At 43.9% G+C, this 8,821-nt stretch overlaps 1 pseudogene; it reads left to right on the top strand.

The window, feature by feature from the left end:
- Window positions 1-6,763: 6,763 nt before the first annotated feature.
- Window positions 6,764-8,105, top strand: LOC137370251 (histone chaperone ASF1 pseudogene; annotated as a pseudogene).
- Window positions 8,106-8,821: the final 716 nt, after the last annotated feature.

Raw genomic sequence — 8,821 nt, 5'->3', positions numbered from 1 at the left:
CCAATATAGAGGAGACCACACTGTGAGCAGCGAATACAGTATACTACATTGAAAGAAGTACAAGTAAATCGCTGCCTCACCTGAAAGGAGTGTTTGGGGCCTTGGATAGTGAGGAGAGAGGAGGTAAAGGGGCAGGTATTACACCTCCTACGATTGCAGGGGAAGATGCCGTGGGAAGAGTACGAGGTGTCGGGGTAATGGAGGAGTGGACCAGGGTGTCGCGATGGGAAATATCCCTTTGGAATGCTGACAGGGGAGGGGAGGGGAAGATGCATTTGGTGGTGACATCATGCTGGACGTGGTGGAAACGGCGGAGGATGATCCTTTGGATGTGGAGGCTGGTGGGGTGGAAAGTAAGGATGAGGGGAACCCTGTCATGGTTCTGGGAGGGAGGGGAAGGGATGAGGGCAGAGGTGCGGGAAATGGGCCGGACACGGGTGAGGGCCCTGTCAATCGCAGTGGGGGGGGGGGGGAATCCTCAGTTGAGGGAAAAGAAAGACATATCAGAAGTGCTGTTGTGGAAGGTTGCATCATCAGAGAAGATGCATTGGAGATGGAGAAACTGGAAGAATGGAATCGAGTCCTTACAGGAGGCAGGGTGTGAAGAAGTGTAGTCGAGGTAGCTGTGGGCTTCTAATGAATATTAGTAGACTTAGAGAGGACCTTGGATTGAGGGTAGACTGAAAACCTTTGACTTCTGGACAATGTGGCAAGGTAATTAAGAAAGCAAATCGAATTCTGAGATATATAACCAGAAGCGAAATCCATAGAAAAGTGTGAAGTGATTCATTTTGGAAGGTTGAATTTGAATGCAGAATACAGGCTTAAAGACAGGATTCTTGGTAGTGTGGAGGAACAGAGGGATCTTGGGGTCCATGTCCATAGATCGCTCAAAGTTGCCACCCAAGTTAATAGGGTTGTTAAGAAGGTGTATGGTGTGTTGGCTTTCATTAACAGGGGGATTGAGTTTAAGAGCCGCAAGGTTATGCTGCAGCTCTATAAGGCCCTGGTTAGACCACACTTGGAATACTGTGTTCAGTTCTGGTCGCCTCATTATAGGAAGGATGTGGAAGCTTTAGAGAGGGTGCAGAGGAGATTTACCAGGATGCTGCCTGGACTGGAGGGCATGTCCTACCAAGAAAGATTGAGGGAGCTAGGGCTTTTCTCATTGGAGCGAAGAAGGATGAGAGGTGACTTGATAGAGGGGTACAAGATGATGAGAGGCATAAATAGAGTGGATAGCCAGAGACTTTTTCCCAGGGTGGAAAGGGCTATCACCAGGGGGCATAATTTTAAGGTGATTGGAGGAAGATTTCGGGGAGATGTCAGAGGTAGGTTCTTTACACAGAGTGTGGTAGGTGCATGGAATGCGCTGCCAGCGGTGGTAGTAGAAGCAGATACATTAGGGACATTTAAGCGACTCTTGGATAGGTACATGGATGATAGTAGAATGAAGGGTAGATAGTTAGTTTGATCTTAGAGTAGGTTAAAGGTTCGGCACAACATCGTGGGCCGAAGGGCCTGTACTGTACTGTACTGTTCTATGTTCTATGTTCTATAGAAGCTGTACAATCCTGGTCAGACCACACGGAGTAAACTTTTTAATTCTGGCCGTGAAAGAAAATTGTATTTTAGGTGATGAGCTTTCCGCTAACACAGGAGATGGGCAGATTATGGACATGAATCACAATGGAGAGCAGGCGTTACAAGTCTCTGCTCCTATTTTTCTACCAAACCCCATTGGAAATTAATACCCGTGACATGAGACAGAGGAAAGTTGGCCTTGTATTCCCACCCATCCAGTCAGCTTTCTATTGTCAACTTCCCAAATCAAAATTGATTAGGTTCTCTGACACTAGATTATATTTTCACACCTCATTAACAAATTGCTGTCAATAAACTAGTGTCATTAAACCGTCTCTATTTATAGTGACAGTGACAGGAAGCAAAGGGTAGAAGTCGATGGATGTTTTTATGAATGGAAAGCGGTTTCCAGTGGTGTTCCACAGGGCTCAGTGTTGGGTCCCTTGCTGTTTGTGGTATATATTAATGATTCAGACTTAAATGTGAGAGGCATGATTGGGAAATTTGCCGATGACTCAAAAATTGGCCGTGTAGTTGATAGTAAAGAGGATAGCTGTAGACTCTAGAATGATATCAATGGGTTTTGTTGAGAGGGCGGAAAAGTGGCAAATGGAATTCAATCCAGAGAAGTGTGAGGTAATGCATTTGGGGAGGGCAAACAAAGCGAGGGGATACACAATAAACGGGAGGATATTGAGAGGGGTAGAAGAAATGAGAGACCTTGGAGTGCATGTCCACAGGTCCCTAAAAGTTGCAAGACAGGTCGATAAAGTGGTGAAGAAGCATATGCAGTGCTTTCCTTTATTGGCCAAGGTATAGAATACAAAAGCAGGGATGTAATGCTGGAACTATATAAAATGCTGGTTCGGCCATAGTTGGAGTATTGCATACAGTTCTGGTCACCACGTTACAGGAAGGACATAATTGCTCTGGAGAGAGTACAGAGGAGATTTATAAGAATGTTGCCAGGGCTTGAAAGTTGCAGCTATGAGGAAAGATTGGATCGGCTAGGGTTGTTTTCCTTAGATCAGAGGAGGCTGAGGGGTGACTTTACTGAGGTGTACAAAGTTATGAGGGGCCTAAATAGAGAGGTTAATTACCAGGGGGCACAGATTTAATGTGATTGGTAGAAGGATTAGAGGGGACATGAGGAAAAACTTTTTCACCCAGAGGGTGCTGGGTGTCTGGAATTCACTGCCGGGAATGGTGGTGGAGGCAGAAACCCTCAATTCTTTTAAAACGTACCTGGACATGCACCTGAAGTGCTGTAACCTGCAGGGCTATGGATCAGGTGCTGGAAGGTGGAATTAGATTGGGCAGCTCGTTTTCAGCCGGCACAGACACAAGGGCCTGAATGGCCTCCTTCTGTGCTGTAATTATTCTATGGTTCTATGGCTCTACATTGCACCCAATAAGGCTTTCATTTGTAATGCATTGTTAACTCCAGAATTGCAACAGTATACTGCAATAACAGAGATGTTACTATAACTGAGCATAGTAATTATAACATCATTATTACTCATAATTGCATTGCCATTGACGGAAAGTGTTAGCAAAGCATTTTAAAAAGTGCCAACTAATCAATTGTGCTTTCTTCAAAGTACATCAGCATTATTGTAAAGCATCTAGTGTTCCAGCATAATTTACCTAGTAGCAACCTCTAGAAAAAGTAACAGTTTAATATTTAAAGTGGAAACACGCTGTCAGAAATTCATTCCACTGAAAACATGAACTCTTCAAATTTCTGGATGGCAGTACTCGAAGTAAAAATGTTGAACTTGGTCTAAACGCCCCCAGAAATGTTTAACTTTATTTGGTCCCTTATGAAGGGGAACATTTCTCACATATTACATAACTTTCTTTTCCAATCGGGGAAAGATTGACCAGCTGCCAATCCGCTATCATCTGTTTTGCACAACTGCCCAAGACAAATGTCTACTCCAATGGCTTTCAACAAAACAACCGGGAAATCCAATAAATAGAATATTTTTGGGAAAGAGAAAAAAAAGAAAAGCTTGCATTTCTGGAGCACTTTTCATGACCTCAGGACGTCCCAAAGCGCTTTACAACCAATGAAGTATTTTTTTGAAGCGTAGTCACTGTTATGATGTAGGAAACGCAACAACCAGTTTGCACACAAGTGCTCAATGTGATAATGACCCCGCCAATCTGTTCTTGTGATATTGATTGAGAGATAAATATTGGTTACAGCACCAAGAAACTGCTGTAACATCCCTGCTCTTCTTCAAACTAGTGCCATGCCTAATTGCAAAGGCAGATGGAGCCTCAGTTGAGCACCTCATCCAAAAGACAGCACAGCACTCCCTCACTGCAGCACCAGCCTAGATTTCTATCCTTAACTCCCTGGAGTAGGGCTTGAACTCACAACCTTTGGACTCTCAAGGTGAGAGCACTACCCACTGAACCATGATGCCTATTACACAGATGCACTCTGCTGTATTCTGCACTGTCTTTCGTCTGGTGAGCACCTAAGCTATACCTGCTGGTGACATGGGTGCCCATCAGCAGAATTAAAACTAAGTGATCTCCCAGTGACCCCGCATGCTTAGACCCTCGGATCAACAGCTTGTGGGTTTATAAGCCTCTGTTTCCTTTTATGAAAATGTAAAATCTTCGAAGATTGCACTTAACAAGTATGCATCACAGTGAACCATGCATAATAGTTCAGGCAATGAGTACCATCTTATGGGTGTTCACTTATTCCCAGTTATACGGCACTCAACCCTTTACTAAATTAGGTTTCATGTCTGTCCCGATGCCCCAAAAGTAAGTCACGGCCCAAAGTGGAATGAAGCAGACACAGATAGACCTGTAATTATTATGCAACCACAAGTCAGGAATCAATGCCTGGCTGGCTGGAGGTGAAAGGGAGAGAGAGATGGGAGTGGGAATTCTGACAGCAGGAAGCTCAGGGTTTTCTTGCGGGCCTGAGTCAGCGGCGCTTGAGATGGCTTGGCCATGTGAGCCGCATGGAAGATGGCAGGATCCCCAAAGACACATTGTACAGCGAGCTCGCCACTGGTATCAGACCCACCGGCCGTCCATGTCTCCGTTATAAAGACGTCTGCAAACGCGACATGAAATCGTGTGACATTGATCACAAGTCGTGGGAGTCAGTTGCCAGCATTCGCCAGAGCTGGCGGGCAGCCATAAAGACAGGGCTAAATTGTGGCGAGTCGAAGAGACTTAGTAGTTGGCAGGAAAAAAGACAGAGGCGCAAGGGGAGAGCCAACTGTGCAACAGCCCCAACAAACAAATTTCTCTGCAGCACCTGTGGAAGAGCCTGTCACTCCAGAATTGGCCTTTATAGCCACTCCAGGCGCTGCTTCACAAACCACTGACCACCTCCAGGCGCGTATCCATTGTCTCTCGAGATAAGGAGGCCCAAAGAACAAAATAAAAAAAAGCCCAAGAATTTGTTTTACCCTGACCATCTAAAAGCATATAAAAGGACATGAACCTCAGTTCCTATCACATTCCTTTCAGACTTCCTTTCTTCCGACAATTTAAACGTTTATGTAACCTTAGTGGTATATCCTGCTGTAGGTTTCTTCAACTAAAAAAAATTCCCATAGAATAGTTAAATAAATAAATGTACTGTAACAAATTCCAGTAATTTATTGTAATACACACACAATTTACCATATATTTTTAACATCTTTTATCACATGTGAAATACCCTGAGTAAACATACAAGTACAAAAATTAATAACAGCGGCCTTGTGATAGGAAATCCTCTCCTGTCCTGTCTGCCCAAATCCAATTTTAAATTGCAGGTGGCAAAGACATTCATCTCATGTCAACAGGGGTCCTCTTTAGATATGCAGATCAGGCTTTGGTGGCATCGTCACTGCCTGATCCACCATTTTAACCTGGGAACTGAACGAGGGAGCAGTGGTGGCTTCTCCACCAGGCCAAAACAGCAGCCAGGGCCAGAAGAGGCCCAGCAAGGAGAGCTTTAATCTTTTTTAAGCTTCCTTGTGGGCCAGAAGCAGGTGTGTTCCTCTGGGCCCGCAAGAAAACCCTGAGCTTCCTGCTGTCAGAATTCCCACTCCCATCTCTCTCTCCCTTTCACCTCCAGCCAGCCAGGCATTGATTCCTGCTAGGTTTGGGTGGGAGTCCGATCATGCACATGTAATTCAGACCCGGGAGCTAAAACCTCTCAGGCTTCATTGTGTGAGATTGTCACTCTCTCAACCATTCCTTTCCCCCACAACGTGCACCTATCCTGTCCCAAGTTAGATAGGCACAATGGGCCAAATGGCCTCCTTCTGTGCTGTATAATTCTATGATTCTAAGAATCTAAATCCTTTGTGATTTGGTTTGTCTAAGGATAATGCACAAGTTCTCAAGGCTGTGTATGGTACATTTTCATTACTATAGCCCTGGTAGGTTAATAATTAATGAGACAAATGGTAGTTTAAGCTGTTAGTCGAAGGGCTGGTAATTCCAGTGTCTCTAGCATAAAACTACACGGCGATGTAAAATCAATGGTATCCATTTTCTACAGTATTGATTCTTTGATGGCAGTTAAAACTGTGATGATGTCTTGCATTTCAGTTTGTCAGGTCAATATATATTTTTATTAATTTTCTTGTAAATCTGCTGAAAGTCATTAACAGTGCAGAACATGAAAATTAGTCAAAATAAGAAGAAATTAACTTAACTTGATAACCCACATCCTAGCTATTAAAACTCAGATAGGCGAGCGGTGAAGGACAGGACACTGAAGCCAAATCTTTATACACTTAAAAACTTTTTAGATTAGATTAGATTAGAGATACAGCACTGAAACAGGCCCTTCGGCCCACCGAGTCTGTGCCGAACATCAACCACCCATTTATACTAATCCTACACTAATCCCATATTCCTACCAAACATCCCCACCTGTCCCTATATTTCCCTACCACCTACCTATACTAGTGACAATTTATAATGGCCAATTTACCTATCAACCTGCAAGTCTTTTGGCTTGTGGGAGGAAACCGGAGCACCCGGAGAAAACCCACGCAGACACAGGGAGAACTTGCAAACTCCACACAGGCAGTACCCGGAATCGAACCCGGGTCCCCGGAGCTGTGAGGCTTTCTTTAGAGACACACATTATACATTGTGCACCTCCAAACAATAACCACAGTTTCAGCCTACTCCTACATATATGAGCACAGGTGAGTCCCCAGTTAATGCACACGACGAGAATAAAATTAAACATCCAATTAATATGCAATTAACACGAACCACAATCAAGACTTCAGCATTTGCAATTCGTCCACCTCAACCCTGCCTGACCACACAACTGAAATCCTTCTCTCTGCTTTGGTCACCTCCAGGAAAAATATTTCAAATGTCTCCTTGCGAGCTGCTATCCTGCACTCTTCAACTTGTTCAAATCTCAGTTGGCCGTATCCTATCCCACACTTTCCAATCACCCCTATGCTCGCTGATCCTCATATCATCCTCGTCTTTGAAGACACTATCAGCTCTTTTACTGCTTTTATCAATTTTCATCCTTCCTCCTCTTTTGTAAGGTGCTTTGGGACATTACATGTTAAAAGTGTAAATGCAAGTAACTGTTGTTTCCTCAGTTAGCTCCTGTATATGGTCTGACTATCTTGGATTCAGCTTCCACACCATCGATAGGGAGCAGAGCAGCAAAGGCAAGGCTTGGGGCCAAGTCTGCCAAGCCAGCCCATGGCACAGTTGGGACTGAGGGTGTGTTCACAATAAAGAAACATGTAGGAGCCTTGGTGAAGGTGCAGGTGAACAAGTGCTGGACAACTCGTCGATGTTTTTCAATGCTTTTTGGTTCGAGACCACCTTCGAGTGCACCAAAGATCTGTCCGAGCATTTGAAATAGCAAATCATTGATGTGGCTTCAGCCGAAAATGAAAAATATGACCAAGTCTTGGACTGCGTCAATTCTGATGAAGGGTCACTGACCCGAAACGTTAACTCTGCTTCTCTCTCCACAGATGCTGCCAGACCTGCTGAGTATTTCCAGCATTTCTTGTTTTTATTTCAGATTTCCAGCATCTGCAGTAATTTGCTTTTATCTTGGACTTGTGGGACCTGTTCTTGCTGGAAGAAGCATGTTTGTTTGTCAAGCTGATGCTGCAAATCCTTTCCTTATCCAAGATGCAGATGCAATTGGAGTGGTAGCTGTTTTAATAACCTGAACTTACCAAAGTTAAGCATTTATCAGCCTTGGGTATTCTGTAAATAATGAAAACAACAATCTAGAGCTGTATGAAAATCCTTCTGTACAAACAGATTTCTCTAAATTCCTGTGGAAGATTTTGGCATCCTATCCATGAGTTAGAAGGTTCCACGTCAACTTGGATAATAGTAATGTAAAACTAGATGATTCTGAATACACAAATCCTATTTCACAATCTGTTCTTTCCACGGGTACATTGTCTTCAGCTTCAAAGAGCTTCAAAGTGACATCAGGGAACAATCAAAAAATGTTAAAGCTAAAGGCACTATATCTGCATGTGTGAAGCATTCATAGAAAAATGGATGAAATAATAGCACAGACAGAAACCAATGAGTTTGATCTAATAGCCAGTACAGAGGCATGGGCCGGAATTTTACCAGCCCATTGGAGAGGTGGGAGGATGGTAAAATGGTGTGGGAAGGAAAGCCCAATGTGTTCATGCTGCCAGCGGATATTCCAATTAATCCAATTAATTGGCCTATTGACAGACATTTTACCAGGCCACTGAGATTTAATGAGCAATGAATGGCCCCATGTTGCTTGGGGAGATTGCCAGCTACATCAAGGTGGCCTCCCAATGGCTTCCTGGAGGTGCCTGGCTTCTTAATTGGCTGTCACCGGTAAAATTGCTGCCACGGTCCTGCCATTCATCCTTGTGGTTTCGAGACCCGCATTGGGTCTCGACATCAAGCACCACAACAAGTCAATAAAATCCCGGCCATGGTTGCAGAATTGGGAGTTAAATATTCCAGGATGCTTGATTTAGAAGTCATAGGCAAAATGGAAAAGGAGGGGGTATCTCTGATAATAAAGGATGGGATAAGGCAGTACAGGAAATGATCTTGGCTCATAAAGTCAAAGTGTAGAATCAGTTTCATGGATCGAAGAAAAACAAGGGCCAGAAAACTGGGCGTAACTTATAGGCCCTCTAACAAGAGTTATAATGTCACGCAGAGTAGCAATCAGAAAATGACAGCTGCATGTAACAAGGGTGATACA

This window comes from Heterodontus francisci, chromosome 5 (assembly GCF_036365525.1).
Source record: "Heterodontus francisci isolate sHetFra1 chromosome 5, sHetFra1.hap1, whole genome shotgun sequence".
In the NCBI taxonomy this organism is placed as follows: Eukaryota; Metazoa; Chordata; class Chondrichthyes; order Heterodontiformes; family Heterodontidae; genus Heterodontus; species Heterodontus francisci.
The sequence above is the reverse complement of the archived record's forward strand: the minus strand, read 5'-3'. Positions and strand labels throughout refer to the sequence as shown.